Source organism: Pongo abelii, chromosome 11, assembly GCF_028885655.2.
Source record: "Pongo abelii isolate AG06213 chromosome 11, NHGRI_mPonAbe1-v2.0_pri, whole genome shotgun sequence".
Lineage (NCBI taxonomy): Eukaryota > Metazoa > Chordata > Mammalia > Primates > Hominidae > Pongo > Pongo abelii.
In genome coordinates, this window is record NC_071996.2 from 132394958 (window position 1) to 132415155 (window position 20198).

General features: G+C 37.3%; 1 long non-coding RNA gene across 2 annotated transcripts in view; it reads right to left on the reverse strand.

The window, feature by feature from the left end:
- The window catches only part of LOC112132334 (uncharacterized), a 128858-nt gene that overhangs the window by 11802 nt on the left and 96858 nt on the right, over positions 1–20198 (reverse strand). The gene's annotated exons all lie outside the window — the stretch shown is intronic.

A 20198-nucleotide genomic window follows, 5' to 3' on the forward strand; every position in this document is an offset into this window, starting at 1 on the left:
TTGTAACACAATCATGTATAACGTCAGTGGTGAATTCCCTTTCTGCTCCCTATATTACAAGTTGTTTCTCTCTCTCTCTCATTCTTCCTATCTCTCTACTCAGCTTCACCTTAATTCTGGCAGACAAAGTACACACACATGGATTGCTATGTAGACTATTCACAAGTAAGAATGAAAACCACTACATCTGGTAAAGACCCGTCTGGCCACATGAAATCAGCAAACAGTAATTTCTCTCTCACCACTGGAACAGTTGCTATAAGATGGACTGCAAGAGAGGACTAGAAGAATATGTGAAGAAGAGTGAGACCACCACACTAGTCCTCCACTTGATGATGAAGGGATTGTGGGGAGACAACTGAGGGAATCTCCCTTGATCTTTTGGTAAATATGCCCTAATCAAGACTGAAAATCAGATGTGTCCCAGATCAAGCCAGAGAGACTACCATAAGCACAGGCAGCTGCACCATGCCAGCACGGGTGGCACAGAGCTGGCAGTTGAACAGCAGACTAAAGTAGACTAGAAAAAAATACATACTTGAAATTGAATTTTTACGTGAGACTATGTTCTAAAGGTTTTCCACTGCTGAACAAGAATAAGTGCTTGTAAAGGAATTGAGAGTTATGAGCAAAAAAAAAAAAAAAAAAAAAAAGGCTTATTCCTAAACACTTCTGACTCATGGCTGTGCTATAATCCTGTGACTTTTCCTCCATTCTCATTTGGCCCTTTCCATGATTGCTTCTTACTGGAGTTAGTGTCATTTTACCTCCTGAAAACAGGATAAGGCCTTATATATTTTTTTCACACCATGTACTTATTGCAATGCCTTACAGATGGCTTGTTCCCAACATGTATCTATCTACTAAATGCATGAGAAAAAGACTATATAACAAGAGTAGAAAGCCTTCTCCAAAGTACAAGTTTATACAAGAATTGATTCAAAGCCTGGGATTCATGTTTCCATTCACTGCCAGGACTTGGATAGTTGAACTGACTGAAGAGATTTTTGTCTCTCTTCCTCATTACACTATTTATGTACACAGAACACTGCTCCTCAATAACAACATCAACAACAACGAAGATTACTTCTCTTAACTTCTGTAGTTGAATATATGAGTAGATTCATTTTCCTCTAGAACCTCAAAAGCCATTATATTTTTTAAAACAAATACAATTTAGTGTTAGAGCAAGCCTTCTGTATAAAGTCTGGTTAAATAGGCATCTCCTCAGATATTGAGAATTTTGATTTATTGAGGAAGACCAAAAATGTTGGTAACCATGACCATACATGAGTGCCTTCTCCGTAATCTGTTGATGAATCCAGATCATGTCCTCATGATTAACCAGCCAGATGAGGCTTGCTGCAAGCCAAATTGTGTTTGGCCTTAATAATAGATCATTATAATTTGGTAAAAAAAAGTCTGATAATTTAAAAGAGCTGAACATCACCAGCAAACACACAAGACCTTAGTATACAATCTTTTTTTCCAAAACATCAAATTGAGAAGATGATAAATATAGAGCATAAAATACCAAATACTTTATCATGTATCTCAGATGTGTATCACATACAAACAGTCCACAGAAACAATTCACAGAAAGCATTCTTAGTGGTCAGAATTAGTAAGAGAGCTTTCAAAAAATACTTTTAAAATACATTAGAAACAAAGAAATTCCAAACAGAGTCCAAATATCAATCTATTCCAGCTGTTTTTATGTTGATGGCTAACATCTCAATAGTAGTGAGTGGTGGGGGTTACAAATAAGATTCTGAAATCTGATTTGTATTGTGTATCAAGTCCTTCCTTTGACTTGTGGCACCATTCCAGACAAGTCGGTCATCTCTCATGAGTTTTCTTATTATTTAAGGATTTCTGATGTTTATTAGTGTCTTGACAATGTTAGAACGACAGGAAAGTTTTTCACAGCCTTGCAGATGAGCCCTTCTCCTATCTTACATGTTGGCTGTTCCATACATGACTTTTATTGGATACCCTGTTTAATGAATCTTGAACTGTTAGAACAGGAAGATAAGGAAAAGTTTGGAGATAAGGGAGTCCAGAACAGTCACGTCACAGACCACATTTAGAGTTCTCATACTCAAAAGCAAGAAGCAAACTGATCACATTATCGTAAAGTCAGAGTCTGAAGGGAAAACCAAGTTCCCTAACACTTGGAGTTTTGTTCTTTCCAAATACATTCTTGTGCCTCCTTGCATTGATGTAAATCATATTCAAATTATGTTGGAACAGGAATATAAGTTGTTCACTCATTTTATCTGTCTAGGACAGTAACAGACTTAGAGTCAGTTGGCCATAGCCTGGACTCTTAGACAATCATTTAAGCTTGCTGAATCTCAGTATATTCCCTTATAAAGTAGTTTATGCTTTTATAAAGTAGTTATAAAAATGCTTAATGTTGTGAAATGGTTAGTGTATGGAAAAACCAAACGTTGACTAAAATACAATAGGAAAGGCAGATTTTCTTCATTTTTATATAAGATTATTAGTTATTCTCTCTCTCCCTCCTGTCTCTCTCATCATTTCTTCCTACCACCAGGACTATTCTCTATGTTTACCCAAATCTTCTCTTCAGTCAGGATCCAAAACTGCATTAGTGCCTAAAATGCTTTTTTACCTTTATAGTTTAAATTACAGGTTGTAATTTAAGTCCTGCAATTTATCCACTCAAAATTTTCTTTGATAACTTCCTTCACACCCCCTCCATTAGTTCAATGGAGGTGTCCATTTAATACCAGCAGCTGAGTGCAAAGGGATTAAGGTAAAAAATTTGGATAAATATGTCGAAATAGATCATTAAACAGATGTGAATCCAGAGTTAGAGTACAACCCAGAGATGACCAGACAGATAGAATGACAGACTCATGAAGTGGTGGGGCAGGAGGGTAAATGGGAGGGTCACTTGCTGAATTCCAGAGAAAGAGAGCTCATTGCAAGTATGGATAGCCTCCACTTAAATGGCCAAGACCAAAGCTGAGCAAATGGAAAATTTTTTTAAGGTAGGAGCTCTGTGTATCTTGTTAACCTTGCCCACGGTATGTATTCACAAAGGTAAGTTGAGCTAAATATGAGAACTACTTGGTATATTTGATTCACGAGAGCTGTGCTTTCTAAGCTGCTACTGCCTTTTTTCCATTCCTTTATTCATGCATTCAATAAGTGTTCATTATGTTGTTCCAGCATATCATTTGAAGGACTAAAAATAGTGGGGGTGAAGCATGAGGCAACAGAGATTCCTTTCTTCCTAACCTTATTTTTAATGTATTTATTACATTTCTGTTTCTAATTTTTTATGCATGCCTTGAGTTGTCAAAAAAGATGATCTTGCAGTTGCCTGTGGACATGCCCTGCTGGCTTATTTATAGGGATAGGATTCCAGGTATGAGGTGCAGTGAGAACCACAAAATCTAGGGACAGAGAAACTTACGCTGTAGCCCCCAAGTCCTAGGACAATCTAGGACAAATCCTAGCTGACTTACCATTTCAAAAGTGTAGCCTCCTGAAGCCTTATTGACATGATGAAATACATCTGGAATTGTCATGTTTTCCGAGCCCCTGGGGACAAATGTGTGGGAAAAAGCATAATGCAGGACATTCTCCCAGAAACTAATGTGTACTTCAGTAGTTGAAGACGTAGACACCTGCGGTATTTTTCTTTTTCTTAAACAGCATTTGTTGACCCCTGCCCATAGGACTTAGCTCTTCAACGGACTTGAATGATTCCCTCTCACTCACACGGCTTTTTTCTTCTTTAAAAGAACAACATAAACTTCAATTTCTGGTAGATGATTGCACTCTGTAGTGACCTCATGCTCACCTAAACTCTTAGAGCTTTTATTTTGTTTATTTTTCAAAATGACAGTAATGTCTATTGAATGCTGACTATGAGGTATTTTATTTTATATTCTACGTGTGTTAACTGTTCTCCTCCTTATAACCACTCTATGAGGTAGATACCATTATTGTCTTTATTTTGCAAATGGGGAAACTGGCTCCAGAGCCCACACTGTCAGCCACTACATGCTGCACTGCCTCTTGCTAGAAAAAAAATTAAGAAAAACCCTACTAATGTGCAGACCAAATACTCCTTGTGTTAATAATATAAACAATTGCCTTTCAGTTTGGGGAACTGTTTTTTTTTTCTATTTGTATATGGTCAGGTCACAAATTCACCCATGAAACACTTAGCATTTCAAAGAAAATGTACCTTTGTTTATTTCATATAATTTACCCAACCTTTTTCACAAGTCCCCATTCACTGAATAATAAAAACAGTCATACTTGCCAATAGATACTATCTCAATCTTCTAGCATAACCAGACTCTCCAATTCTGTTCAGTCTAAAGCAGTCTTATTTGTCTCTATCTTCTTTTCCTGTCTTTTCCAGATAATGTTGGCTCTGTGGGGGAGGTGGGTCTGACATTACATGTAGTGGAGAATGGGAGGTAGAAATGACTCCTGTTCCCTTCAGCCTTCTCTGGAGCCTTACTGGTGGGTGATGCGGAGTAGCTTAGTCTAGTTTGCTCTCTTGAATGGTAAACACTTCGGGGTAACTGCTCTGAGCTGGCCTTCAAGTTTGTTTGTTTGTTTGTTTGGGCCTCCAATGCTAGATTCTGTGGTCTTGGCCAATTGATTGTCCACTTGCAAATTCCCACAAATTGAACATTCTTTGTCCTGAGCCTCACTTCCTAGGGGCCTGTTATCTCTCTAGCTTTCTGCACCTTCCCACTGAGCAATCACTACATTTTAAATTCCATGATTTTCCTGCATACGCCATGGAAAAGTCAGCAGCCCCATTTCAGGCTGATAGTCAATCATCTCCTGCTGCTAACCCTGCATTAATATTTCCATGCCATGCTCACATGGCCATGTGAGGGCTTCTCACAAGGCATTAATCAGTGTGTGGTTTTATAATCGGAACTTTATGCCCTACTTCTGTCCCACTTACAATATCCCTAAGAAAGAGAGAGAACTTTTTCCCTTTGCCTCCTCTCTGATGGGCTTTTCTATGGTACATAGGGTTCAGAGAGAGAAAACAGCATACCCTCAGGGAACATAAATTGGGAGACATTTTGAATGCAAAACTGAAATCACAGTACAGCACATACCCTCTCTAGCACTCATCATTATAATGGATTATACTTCCTGGAATTCACTGAGCACAGAATCAGGACACGGATTTATTACATAGGATTTGTCAAGTGATCCCATTATTCGGAATTCAAGATAAGAAGTAGTTTAGGCTTTTCTTTTAGTCATTTCCTTTAACTTCATCACTAGAATTCCAGATCAGCAATGTTAATTCTACACTAAAAAGTGCAGCATAGAGTTGTTCATACTATGTAGACGTGATCCTTAATTTAAAACATAGGCTTGGATAGCCTTTGTGAAAAAATAAGAGCAACAAGGATAAAACAAATTACCTATGACCCAAGAAAACATTTCCTGGCAAAAAAAAAAAGAAAAAAAAAGGGAGGGATTGTAAAATTTCCAAAAGATGCCTTTGAGACAGTTATCTAGTCTAATCTGGGCTAAGAATGATGCAAAGGAAATTGTGGGTAGAAGTAAGGAAATTGTGATCCCTATGCAAGACTTGTGATGGAAAACCTCAAGGACCCAATTACCATGATTTAAGGGTATTGCCACAAATAGGCACAGGCCAGGCATAACAGTTTTGGTAGTGATGTACAGTATCTGACCATCACCAATGACATGCATTAAATAGTGAAAGGATACCAATAAAGTTTTTTACAGCTGCAGGCCAATATAAATTTTTAACTCTACTAAACTTTTTTCTAAAAATAAAGCAAAATATACATTTTTTAAAAGAAACCTCAATGCACTCCATAATTTTGGTTAGCTGTTAATTTCAAATATAACTTTTGCTCAAAATACGTCCCTATTCTCATTCTTAATTTAGGTCTAATGCTCCAACCTGTAATTCCTCAGTGACCTCTTTACCTTAAAACTGTATCTTCTCTTCCAGTCAGCCCTTACACCTGGTTTCACTAAATGTTGAAAGAGGCGCATCCAGCTATGCATGAGCATTAGTAAATTAGTCCATTGTTTGAGGGATCACTGAGTAATAACTATTTTAAATACTGTATTCAGCAGAAGTTGGTTGCTAGTAGCAGCCTGCTATCAGTGAAATTCACCTTTAGTTGAGCTTTCATCTGGAAATTCACAGATGTCTACATTGCCTTGGAAGCTGCAGGACTGAAAAAGTGGTTCTGAAAGGTAGAGAAACTTCTTTTCTTATTCATATTGAAGCAAAGTTGATTAAAAGGGGCCAAGTGTGAGCACAGAGAAAGTAATCTAGGAATATGCTTCAAATAGAACAACAATTCCACTCAAAATTTGCTTACATAATTATGCCTTTGGTTGTGTTCACTATTTATTAGGGAGGAGGGTATGGGGGTGTGGGAGATTAGTTTTAGGACCTTCTGCAGATACCAAAATCTGAGGATGCTCAAATCCCTTTTATAAAATGGTGTAGTATTTGCACAACCCTGCACGCATCCTCCCATATACTTTAAAGCATCTCTAGTTATTGATAATACTTAATATAATGTCAATGCTATATAAATAATGATGTTGATTTTCAAATTTTGCATTATTCACTATTATTGTTTTAGAGTATTGTCTGTCTTTTGTTAGAATATTGTCTTGTTGAATCCCCAGATGTGGAACATACAAATAGGAAGGGCTGACTGTGCTTTACTTAAAATTATTGGATTAGTCCAAGACAGGAACATCTCCATCAATACTTTTGATGGCAGTAGCAGCCCATCTAGAGTGGCTGCTGCCACAATGCAGGCTGCAGTGGGGAGACTTCCTCAGCCTCCCACTCCACACAACAGACAGGAACCCCACCCTCCCCAAGTGCCACTGCACCTGCCCTGCCACGGCTCCAGAACTGAGTGTCCCTGTGCTCTTGGGGCCCTGGAAAGGCTCCCCTTCCCCCAACAGGCTCGGAAGTGCCTGCTTCTGCCACCTGACCTCTCCCTGCTACCAGTGCCCACTCCCGTCATGAAGCAAGGTTGGGCTGAGCCTGGGTGCCATCACAGCCTGGCTGGGTGTGCACACAATCAGGGCAGGGCTGACACACCAGCCCCCTGCTGCCTCGGCCCCCTTTGGACTTTGGGCACAATGAGCATGGGAGGAAAGCTGAGGAGGTCCTGATGGCAGCTTGGCACTGGTCTGCAAGTGCCCCTTGGTATGAACAGCTTGGACACCATGAATGGCAAGGCCAAGAGGAAAACAGGCTCCTGGGCAGAAGCAGGCATGTCCCCAGTGAAGCCCCACTTTCAGGCAGGGGAAGGCCTGAAGCCTGGCAGCCAGGCTGCCAGTCCTGCCAACTGGAGGGGGGAACTCATGATACTTTTTCCTGAGCCCACCCATGGTGGCTCATGGACCAATCAGCATGCACTCCTTCCCTCTGAAGACCATAAAAATTCCAGACTCAGCCAGAGCAGAGGAAACATCAGGACAACCAGCTGCAGAGAGGAGCTACCCTCTCCAGGGCCTCCCCTCTGCTGAGAGCTGCAGACTATGGGACAACCAGCTGCAGAGAGGAGCTACCCTCTCTGCTGAGAGCTGAACGCTGGATGGGACGACTTGCCTACAGAGAGGAGCTGCCCAGTGCAGGTCTCCTCTGAGCTGTTCTAAAACTCAATAAAGCTCTTCTTCATCTTGCTCACCCTCCACTTGTCTGTGTACCTCATCATTCCTGGATGCAGGACATGAACTTGGGCAAAGGAACCACAGGCCACAGAGGTTTCCAGACAGAAAAGCAACACTCCAAAGATTCCTAAGACTTTTATGTCTGGCCTATGTCTGTATGTAGCAATACCCTTAAATCATATTGGTCCATTTTAGTTGAACAAGACTGAAAATTGATATGATTCATCCCACACTGCTCCTTCTTTTTTTTTTTTTTTTTTCTATAAAATTCCCCCTCCAGGCAACCACTCTTCTGACTTCTTATGTTTTCCATTTCTTAGGATTTTTTCTTTACCCAAGAAGATTATTTAGAATTATGTTTTTAGATTTCCAAATAGTTGGGGATTTTCTAGTTATCTTTTTCTTATTGATATCTAATCTAGTTTCATTTGTCCCAGAACACAAATCTGCAAGTTTTTAATTCTTGGAAATTTACTCAGGCGTGCTCTAGGATTCAATGCATGTTTACTTTAGTGAATGTTCCATCTGAATATGAAGTGTTATATTAATGTCAATTAGGTCAATTTGGTTAAAAATGTTCAAATTTTTGCAGGTTTTTTTTTTTTTTTTTGGGACAGAGTCTCACTCTGTCACCCTGGCTGGAATGCAGTGGCATGATCTCAGCTCACAGCAACCTCTGCCTCCCGGGTTCAAATGATTCTCCTGTCTCAGCTTCCCAAGTGGCTGGAATTAAGGTGTCCACCACCATGCCCGGCAAATTTTTAATTTTTTAGTAGAGATGGGATTTCGTCATGTTGGCCAGGCTAGTCTCACACTCCTGACCTCAGGTGACCTGCCTGCCTCGGCTTCCAAAAGTGCTGGGACTACAGGCACGAGCCACTGCACCCAGAGTTTTTTTTGCTTAGCAATGACTAAGATAAAATCAGTCCAGGTAGGACTGTTGATTTGTGTATTTCTCCTTTAGTTCTGTCAAATATTGATTATTTTTTATGAATATGTGTTATTAGGTACACCTACAGTGAGATTTTTAAATAGTCATGGTGAATTTCCCTTTTATCATTATAAAAGTTACCTATTTATGATCATTTTTCTTGTCTTAGAGTCTATTTTGGTTGATATTAAAATAGCTTCTGGATATTTCTTACAATCAGTGTTTGCATTTTACATCTTTTAAAAATATTTTTATTTTTAATTTTTGTGGGTACATAATAGGTGTATATATTTATGGGGTACATGAGATATTTTGGTACAGACTGCATGTCATATCTTTTTCTATAATTTTACATTTGATGTAAATGTTTTTATATTTAAAATTTCTCTGTTATACACAGCATATAGTTGGGTATGTTTTAATCCACTCCCTAAATCTCTGCCTTGTAATTGGAGTGCTTAGTTCATTTACACCTAATGTGTTTACCTGTACAGTTGAGTTTAAATTTACCATTTTACATTTGGTCACTACCTTTCACACTTATTATGTGCTCCTTTCTTCCTTTCCTCCTTTTTGTTAGATTAGTCATGTATTTTTCATCGGCTTTTTATTTTTGGCTTTTTAGCTTTACTGTTTTTTGCTCATTTTAACAGTTTTCTAGAATAAACATTACAGCATACATTTTAATTCCACCTTAAATAAAAAACTTTAGAATAATGTCTTTTCCTTTGCTCCTCTCATTCCTTCTGTTATCACCATCATATATTATACTTCTATATCTTTTTAAAATTCCACAGCACTTTGTTATTATTTTACCTTTAGACAATCGATGGTCTCTTTTGAAATTTTACTACTTTACAACCTATTCACCATTTCCAGTGCTCTGCATTTCTCCTGGAGATCCACGTTCTCCTATGGTGCTATTCTGATCATCTTTCATGAGCATTTCTTCTAATGCAGATCAGCTGACAAGAAATTCTCTTACTTTTTGCTAATCTAAAAGAGTTTCTATTCTAATGCAGATCAGCTGACAAGAAATTCTCTTAATTTTTGCTAATCTAAAACAGTTTCTATTTTACCTTCATTTTTGATAAATACTTTTGCTAGACACTGAACTACAGGTTAATGTTTTTGTTTTGTTTTGTTTTGTTTCTTTTGCACTGTCTTCTGGCTAATTGTTTCTGTTGAGAAACCAAATTTCATTCTTACTGTTGTTCATCTGAATATGATGTCCATTCTTATTCTAACTGACTTAATGATTTTTATTGTTTGGGGATTTTTTGCATAGGTTTCTTCCTTTTTCACAAGTTTTATTTTGATGTGTCTAGTTGCCTTTATATTTAAACTGACATGCTATTGACCTATTTCTTGAGTTCCTGGTTCTATCTTCTGGTGTCCAGAATTACATTAAACCAATCCAATGAATTCTTTGTTTCATATATTGTAGCATTCTAGAATTTTCTAGAATTTTCAGTTCTAGAATTTTCATTTAGTTCACTGCTAGAGTTAGTTTCTCTGCTAAAATTCTCTATTTATGCATTTTATCCACTTGCCACTAAATGTTTTAAATTCTTCATAACAATTATTTTTAAATTCCTTATCTGCTTAGTGTAAAATCAAGGTTATATATTAGTCTGCCTTAATTGATTGCCTTTTCTCTTGATTATGGCTCATATTTTTTTGTTTAGTTGTAAATCTCATATTTTAAAAAATTATATTGTGCATTTTTTATAAAGGAACAGTAGAAACTAAAGTAGATAATATGTATACATATGTATTTTGCTTTCTTTCATTTTGTTTTTCCCAGAAAGAACACACACTTTTCTTCTCCACACAACTTGGGTGAAGGCTGATCACTAAGATACCCTCATGGGCCACAACTTTAATTAGTTTAAGTTTCTATCTGGTTTCCAACAAGATTATATAAAATCTCTCTCTGCCTTACAGCCCTACTTCTAAGTTGCCCTTATTGCCCTCTGAGGAGCCCATTTATTTAATCTTATCAGAATTTGAGTGAGAAGGAGGTTGGGTTAGTTTTAGTTTACCTCGAGACTAAACTTTATTCTTGTTTGTGATGCAAGATCTCCTGCTGCTCTCTTGCTATTTCCCCACTACTATTCAATCACTGAGATTCCCAGGACATGAGGATTTTCAGAATGAGGGATTTGTTTTTGCATTTATGCTTCCCCAGACTTCTTCTTGTCATGTCAGATCATTCTCTCCATCAAATTTTGGCTCATTTCTCTTTTCCCACCAAAATCTGTCTGCTTAAGGGAGGCGGACTGAACAGCCTCTGCCAAGGCAAAGATTAGAAAAAGGTGCCCTGTATGAAAGTGGCTGCTGTTCTTTACCTACCTATGAAGGCCTTATCCCTGCCTGGAATTTAGTTCACTTAGACTTCTATGCATCCATCACACTGTGTGGCTTAAAAATATACATATATTTAAAAGCCACTCACATATATCAAATATATATATATGTATATATATATAGAGAGAGTATATATATAAAAACTCATGAGAGTTTTAGTTTATATATATAAAACTCACATGAGTTTTAGTTTAGTTTAGTATATATATATATAACTCTTGAGTTTTAGTTTAGTATACATATATAAAACTCATATGAGTTTTAGTTTAGTATATATATATAAAACTCTTATGAGTTTTAGTTTAGTGTATATATATATATATATATATATAACTCATATGAGTTTTAGTTTATCCAGTGTTTCCTCACTGTTATAATGGAATTGACGGTCATTCCATCTTAAATGAAAGTGAAATCCACTGTGTTATTTTCATTATGGAAAGAGATATAAGCCATGAATTGTGCAATGAAAATAAATCACCAGGTATTAATAAAATGGTGGACTAGAATGAAGAATTTAGCATGAGTGTAGATTTAAAACTAACAAGCTTTTTAAGATAGTAAATCTACAGAAGAATAGGTGAGAAAATAGATACCTGAATATTAATAGGAACACCTAAATAAATACATAGAAAGAGTTTTACCAACTAAACTTCAGTGGAATTGCTAATATTCTGTCAAAAAGATAGTTTATTTCAATATCTTTTACATGACCTGAAAAATGTGCATTCCAACTGCTATTGGCTGGATTATGTTTTTCCAAAATTCATATGTTGAAGTTTTAACCTCCAGTACCTCAGAATATGACTATATGAGGAGAGATCTTTAAAGAGGTAATTAAGTTAAAATGAGGTCTCTGGTGTGGGCCTTAATCAGATCTGACTAATGTCCTTACAGGAGGAGGAAACTTAAACACAGAGAGAGACACCAGGTGTGGGTGCACACAGAGAAAAGACCACATGAGGACACAATAACAAGAAAAGCATCTGCAAGCTAAGGAGAGAAGCATCAGAGGAAACTGAGACTGAGGACAGCTTCATCTTGTTTCTAGCCTCCAGAACTGTGGCAAAATAAATTTTTGTTGTTTAGCCACTCGGTTTGTGGTATTTGCTATGGCAACTCTAGCAAACGAATATACCAACCAAGAATCAAAACTATCACGTCTTATTTCAGTCTAAAACCATAGGTATCATCTAATTAAAAGTTCAAGGCTATTTAAATTTTACAAAGTACTGGAATTTGTCATTGTCCTTTAACATGCTGGGGAGACTAATGGCCATTCTTCTCCTGAGAAGATATAGTCTGTTGGTAATAGTAAAATGTTCATGAGAATGTCTTACACTTATATCCCAGACAAGGTGGCCCCGAGGCCAGGGGAAGCATAGCTGTCATTGTCTTTTAATCACACGGAGCATAATTTTTGCTGACTTCAGAGCTAAGAATGTTAAGGCATCACTCTCCTGGAAATGAAATTAGTAGTGACAGGACAAATGGGATTGAGCATGGCTTTATGCTTCTACCATCATTTCCACAAGCTAAAGACAGAATGTATTTGTGCAGCACAAGTCAAAACTGTCCTATAGTTTATAATGCACTCATTCAAATAAAATTAAACTTTATCTACTGTGTGAGCAGTCCTATTTTATCCATCTCTGGTGATCCAAAAAATTTCATTCATGGCATTTGATTGATAGGCCTCATAAGTCTCTTCAAATCTATTATTTCCCCCTGCATTTTCCTGCTTGCCATTTTTTTTGAAGAAAATTTTTTTTGTCTCATAGAATTTCCATATTCTAGATTTTACTATTAGGATGCATGTGGTTTTAAGAAATGTTCCTTCAACCCTTAATTTCCTCTAAATCGTTGTGCGATACTGTGCTTGAGCAACTCAGATAATTTATGTCTCACTACACCACACCCTTTGTTTATTTTTAACGTGAAGATTGATTGTTCAGGTATTGTCAGCACTATTCATCCATAATCAAGATTTCTACCCTCTTTCCACCTAATAGTTTTGGCAGTCACTCATAATCATTACCTGCATCCATTACTGCACTGGGGGAACAAAATCGTTATATTCTAATTCCTTATTACTTCTGCATTTACTCACTGAATTTTTAAAACTTCAAAATATTTAGGGATTTTCTAATTATCTTTTTGTTATTGAAATCTAATATCAATAATGAATTAGCATAGGTATTGTGTTTCAAGCTGCTACAGTTATCTTTATTGATGATGTCTGATTGCCCCTATTTTGCCTGGGAGAACTCTTTCAGATTGACTCCCAACTACTCCTGACACAACCCAGAGTCTTTAACAAAGTCCTTTGCAACTGGCGTGAAGAAATATTCCTGAACTATCTTGTCCTTTTCTCATCCCATACCTGGAATCAGCCACTTCTGCAAACAGGCTGGCTTTTTTTGGCGAGAAATGATATTTAGCAATCACAATCTGGGTTCTACAGGGTGCTTATTGCTACAGATGGATCATTATTTTCATGTTTTTTCCAGAGACAGAGCTAAGAAAAAATGAAAATACAAGAACTAGAAAATGTATCGTGAGTTTATACTGTTATTTTCAATTCAAATTTGGGATTAACTGGTTTTTGCTTCACGTTTTTTGTCTTGTAATATGTCTCCTTTGTATTGAATATTACGGTTCCTAACGGCATTACCATAATCACTTATTTGCTTGTGTGTGTGTGTGTGTGTGTGTGTGTTTCAGACTAAATTCAGAGTTGTTTTTTAGAATCATATTTACATAGGAAAAATATGTTTAATGATATGTACAAACCAGTTAACTCCAAAATACATCTATAGCCCCCCTCCCACCCCACCAATCTAATTTTACAGATATTCCAGATGAGGGAAGAAACCTCATTTTACAGAAAGGGTATTTCATATAAATTTTGTCATATCTATGATAAAAATGAAAAAGCAAAACTTCAGACTAGATAACAGGGGCAGATCTTTACATTCAGATCTCAAGCTGAGTGACTGGGGCTTCTGTTTCTCCAAGTTAAAAAGGAAAAGACTAGAAAGCTAGGAGAATTTACAATAGATTTTTTTCACCGCCTGAAAAAGAAGGCCAGTGAGGTGGTGATGAGGCGTACTCCATGATGTCTGGAAATTTCTGAAGTAGGAACTGTAGAGTAAGTAAGCTGCATAGGAAGTGACAGAAGGAGAATGGCAGATGTAGAGATTGAATGATGACATAATTTCCAGGACACAACAATTTGTATGGGTGTCTAAGGGATGGAGAAGGGAGAGGCCAGTAGAGCTAAGGGAGTCAAGAATTGGGAATCCAGAGCTGGGTGGATCATCCATGTAAGTATCTGCAAAGTGAGATATGGTCAACTCAGGGAGTGCCTTAATTATGATGTGGAACTACATTACCAAGATAAATACATTACCAAGATTTCTCTTTATGCCTGCTAATGTCCTTTAAACATTCCTTTCTAGAGCATGTCTTAAACTATACCTTATGGTACAATACTTTTTTTTCTTTCTTTCTTTCTTTTATTTATTTATTTGAGACGGAGTCTCGCTCTGTTGCCCAGGCTGGAGTGCAATGGCACGATGTCTGCTCACTGCAACCTCCACCTTCCGGGTTCAAGTGATTCTCCTGCCTCAGCCTCCCGAGTAGCTGGGACTACAGGCACGCACCACTATGCCCAGCTAATTTTTGTATTTTTAGTAGAGACAGGGTTTCACCATGTTGGCCAGAATGGTCTCCATCTCTTGACCTCATGATCTACCCACCTCGGCCTCCCAAAGTGCTGGGATTACAGGCGTAAGCCACAGCGGCCAGCCACAGTACAATACTTTTTTTGGGAGTGCCTGAGCCACATGAGCAAGGAGCCTACTAAAGACTGGAGTTGGCAGACGTCTCTGCATCTCCTTCGTATCGGCCAAATTAGACTCAATGGCCTGTTTATGCTGCCCATTCTTTCTTAGGAAAGTATTTGGTTGTTTTCAAAAATGCTAGCTTAAACCCTCTTCTATATGTGTTCCTGCATACTTATTCAACTAGGATAAATTCTTAGAGATGGTAGGTTAAAAGTTATGCATTTTTAAAGGCATATTAACTTAACTGGTACTTTTAATTGGAAAAATGTCATTCTTATTGCCAAAATATCATTGAAAATGTTAATTGGTTTTTATGTAACCCAGGTCTTATTGAGTCATAATTAAAAATATTCAATAGGAGAAGGGCAAAGAAAAAAATGTAATCAGCATAAACAGAGATGAATCTAGATTTAGGAAACCTACAAACCTACTTAAATAAATATATTTCATAGTAGATTATATTTTTATTTTAATAAGAATCCCATTTTTCTAATATTTCCTTTTACATGTCTATTTTTCTGGCATAAACTAGTTTGTGTGACTCTACTAGGTGGCTGATTGGTGTCTCTAGAATCTTGGAAACTTCACCAAGCAGCACAGGAAGTGGTTTATGTGGAGATTATGTGGAGCACAGATACATAAAAGATAACATCAGGTATACCTTGTTAAGCTCAAAGTAGACAACTGGTTCTTAAAAAAACAGCAACAAAACATCAGCTAAAGCCTTCAGTCTAGTTTTTATTTATTTATGTATTTATTTATTTACTATATGACCTCTTTTTTCTATTCAATACTAGTCAATGTTATCTAATCTCAATTCATTGCTTCTGTTTCTATATCTGGAAAAACAAAAAACAAGATTGAGTTGTAGAATCAATGACATTCACCTTTAATATCAAGTTGACCTCCAACAAAATTGTTAGAAATGAAGTTTCATATAGAGCAGGAACCATTCCACTCATCTACGTAACAGCATGAGAATTGGCTTCTGTTTCTGTTGTTAATTAGGCATGCTCTAGTCTTCCAGGCTGACAATGCACAAAGGAAATGACAGAAATCTGATCGTGCAGATGAGAACAGTACAGGCCTTCTCAAAGCATATTAACCAAGGAATGGAATTTCTGTGGTTAAAGTCATAAATGGTCCCCCAGAGAAGCCATTGATAATCACGGTTTTGATTGAATGAGGTCCTTCAGCAATGCATACTGTTTACCTATTTTTAAATTATCTAACAGATTTAATGTTTTTGTTGTGGTCTCATGAGGCTTTGCCTTCTTCTATGGAATTACCTTGACCAGAGCCTCATTAAATGACATTTCCTCTAATTAGATTTCTTGGCTGTTAAAAATTATTATGCTAGAAAACCCACAACCCATCCTCCCACTTCCCTCTTCCATTACTTCCATCTCACTCTTATGTTTTTATTTATGCAAGATGCAAGCCAGATGTTATATTAATAAGAGAGCTGATTTTCCTCAAGGAGCCATTCATCAGCACAGAAGCACACCCTGTTGCAATTTCTGGGAATTCCTTAAGTTTTTTCCTTGCTTTTTTCCCTCATTTTAAGTAGAAAATTCTGGAAGATATACTTAAAAACAATATTATTGTAAGTACAGGATTACATCTGTTTATTGTGAATGCTGATAGAGATTTGGAGTTTTCACAACTAAATTTTGTGTGTAAAGAAGAAGGAATTTAGAAACAGGAAATATATTTTATATAAATGTAGGTAACATATTACAGTTGATGTGCATAAGCTTCTCAAAAAGTTAATTAAAGTGAAACAGAGATTCCTTATCAAAACATTGAATTATATGACATTTTCATTTCTGTGCTAATGAGTGACATTAAAACAAAGAAATAAGGAGCTTCTAATACTCTTCAGATGAATACATCATCTAGAACACAATAATATTTTTTTAAAAGAAAGGCCACAGTTAAATTCATTATGATTCCAAAAATAATCTTTTAAAATTGACATGAAATCCTTCAACAACCAAACTCCCAGGACTATTCAATAATAATTTTAAAAATATTTTTAAAATACTGAAAGGCTTAGTTCTAAGCCTCCCCTCATTCCCACACTGGATTTGTTTCTGCAGCTTAGATGAACTGACCGGATGACAGAGGTCACCTTGAGTCTGAGACCACACAGATAAGACTTAATCCTGGAAAGCCAAGCAGTACTTCTTCTTTTAAACATGTTGTCCAGGCACTCATAACCTATCTGTATATTTGTAAGTGGGAGCACACTTTGTTTTTTTTCAGTTGTACCCTTTAAATCAAAATACATGTATAGCCCTAGCAACCACTGCTAACTCCCCTAGCACCGTCATAGGTGGGAGCTGATAAGACAAAACCTTGATTTTACTAAGCCAGTTCTAGTAGTAGTAATTTGCAACTAAAAATCAAGTCCTCACTGATGCCATCAAAACTTTGACCAATCAAAGGAACAATGATCTTGCTACTTGAATTGATTTGAACCTCAAAGAAATTATGTGTCCCATGAAGAAGGAATACAAAGAGTAAAGAAGTTCCATGTTACTGAATAATTTTTAACATTAATTAACCAAAATAAAAGAGGTATGTACATGGACCAATGATTATCATGCATAATAAAAACTATAATTAATTCAATTTGAGACACATGTCCAAGTAAAAAATATGAATTAATGAATTATTGAACACTTCACTATAGGCCAAGCATCCTCAGATAGTTGATAAATTGTACTTATACAATTTGGAATATGTTTCATTGCAAAAAATAGAAAGCCCAAATTATGGTAGTTTAAACAAAGAGAAGTCAAGTCTATTTAACAAAATAAGAAAGCCAGAGATATGCAAAAATCTAGCCTTGGGAACTCAGGATCTTTTCATCTTTCCTCTCAAAACTTTTTTATGTATTGGCTTTTATCCTCATCTCATGGTAACAATGGAACTCCTCTAGTTTGAAACACAATTTCCATGTTCTTGTGAGGAGGAAAAGGAGAGAGAAGAAAGAGGGAACACCTGCCCTATTCTCTCTATTATCAGGAAAAACAAAAAGAGCCTTCCTTAAGCCTCTAGTAAACGCCTATTTTTTTTTTCTAATTGGCTGAAACAGATGGCATAGATACTCCTAGCTGCAAGGGAGCCAGGGACAATGAGTATCTCACCAGGGTTAGGAACTCTGACTTGCCAAAAAAAATATAGATTTGTTTTGGACAAAGAAAATGAGAAAAGATATTCGGTGTGTGCCCCAGGTTATGTCTAATACTTAGAAGAATACTGCCAATTGGGTATTTTCTCCATTTACTTTTGAGGAAACTGAGGCACACAGAATTTAAGTTATATGTTGCAAGGGCTCACAGTTGGTAAGTACCAGCCATAACTCATGGCATGCAGGCCAAACCTGGTCCATGGGAGCATGTGGCATGACCTTTAAGCCAGTCACTGACATTACCTTCTCCTCTTTAATTCCTTGTGACAATCAACATTAATGCTTCCTAATTGCTTATGAGGATGTGCACAGCATCTTTATTTTTATCCAGCTAGAACAGTGCATAAGTGATCATTGTGGCACCTCAGGGAGAATACAACACTGGGAGATTAAATAGAATTCCTTTGGTATTCTCTTCGCATTTCTTTGATAGCATCACCCAAGCCCAAATACCATCTTTACGTGCTGACTCCAAAACTTAGACCTCCATACTGTACTTTCCTCTTGAACTCCAGATTTGTATATCCAACAGCCATTCAGCATCACCATCCTAATGTCTAGAAGGCCTCTCAAGCAGTACATACTCTAAATTTCACCTGATTGCTCACACTTCTCACCTCCTCTACTGATACCACCCACATCCAAGCTACCAATATTTCCACCTTGGACCACTGCAATAAGAATCCAAACAGATTCTCCTGGCAGCCCCTTTCCCTCTTACAGTGTACCATAGACATGCCAGTCAGAGTGATCCTGATAAAACATGATAGATTATGTCACCGGTCTATTCAGCATCTTCCAAAGTCTTTCCAGCTCACTTAGAATGAAGCTCAATCTATTTGTGCTGACCAAAAAGACCTGACTTCATCCCCTAGGATTTTGCTGACCTCAGCTCCTACTACCTTGTGCCTCATTCAGCTTCAGTCACACTGACCTCCTTGGTTTACTCAAGATTCTGCCTGCCAGAGAGTCTCCCACCTCAACCCCTTTGCACATGCTGCTTCTCTGCAGTGTTCTTCCAGTATCTAGGTGGCTTGCTTCCTAGGAACCATGGGCTCCTACTTTATTTTTCACCATCACCCTTGTTGTCCAGTCACATACTCGATGTTTTATTTATTGCCTGATACCCTCAAATAAAGTTTAAACTCCCTAAAGGCAGAAATTTTTGTCTGAATTGTTCACTGATATTCTACGTTCCCTAAAACAGTACCTGGAATATAGTAAACACTCAATAAATAAGTGTTGAGTAAATGAATGTCAAATAGTCCCACCAGTCATAGATAGTATCAGTCAATCGGTTGGCAAACGTACAACATAGACCTACGACATTCATGGATGTATGTTTAGTGCATCGTGGACAAAAATAAGAAAATTATATTCTAGTTGGGGAGTTTGAGAAACATGTACATAGAACCCAAATAATCAAATACAACACAAAACTGTGGCAAATCAAATAAGAACCACATTTACTTAGGCCACTGCCATCTTCTGAGACAAGACATACAAATACATCATTATTAAATTCATTTTTTTAAAGCAAGTTTCAGGTCTATTTATTTATTGAAAATTTTCATGGTAACACAGGTTGACTTCAAAATAAATATTCATTTAAACATTCAAACATCCATTCTTTCAAACATTCATTCAAAAAATGCTTACAGTGAATGTCTTAGTTCAGGATGTGATAACAAAGTATCATAGACTGGGTGGCTTATAAAGAAGAGGGCTGGGTGAGGTGGCTTATGCCCGTAGTCCCAGAACTTTGGGAGGCTGAGGCGGGTGGATCACTTGAGATCAGGAGTATGAGACCAGCCTAACCAACATGGTCTAACCTTGTCTCTTCCAAAATTGCAAAAATTAGCCAGGCATTGGGGCATGCACCTGTAATCCCAGCTACTCAGGAGGCTGAGGCAGGAGAATAGCTTGAACCTACGAGGCAGAGGTTGCAGTAAGCTGAGATGGTGCCACTGCACTCCAGCCTGGGTGACAGAGCAAGACTCTGTCTCAAAAACAAAACAAAACCAATCAACCAAACAAACAAAAGAACAGAAATTAATTTCCCACAGTTCTGGAAGCTAAAATTTGGGATCAGGGTGCTAGCATTGGTGGGATTCTGGAGGGCTCTCTTCGTGTTGCAGACTGATGG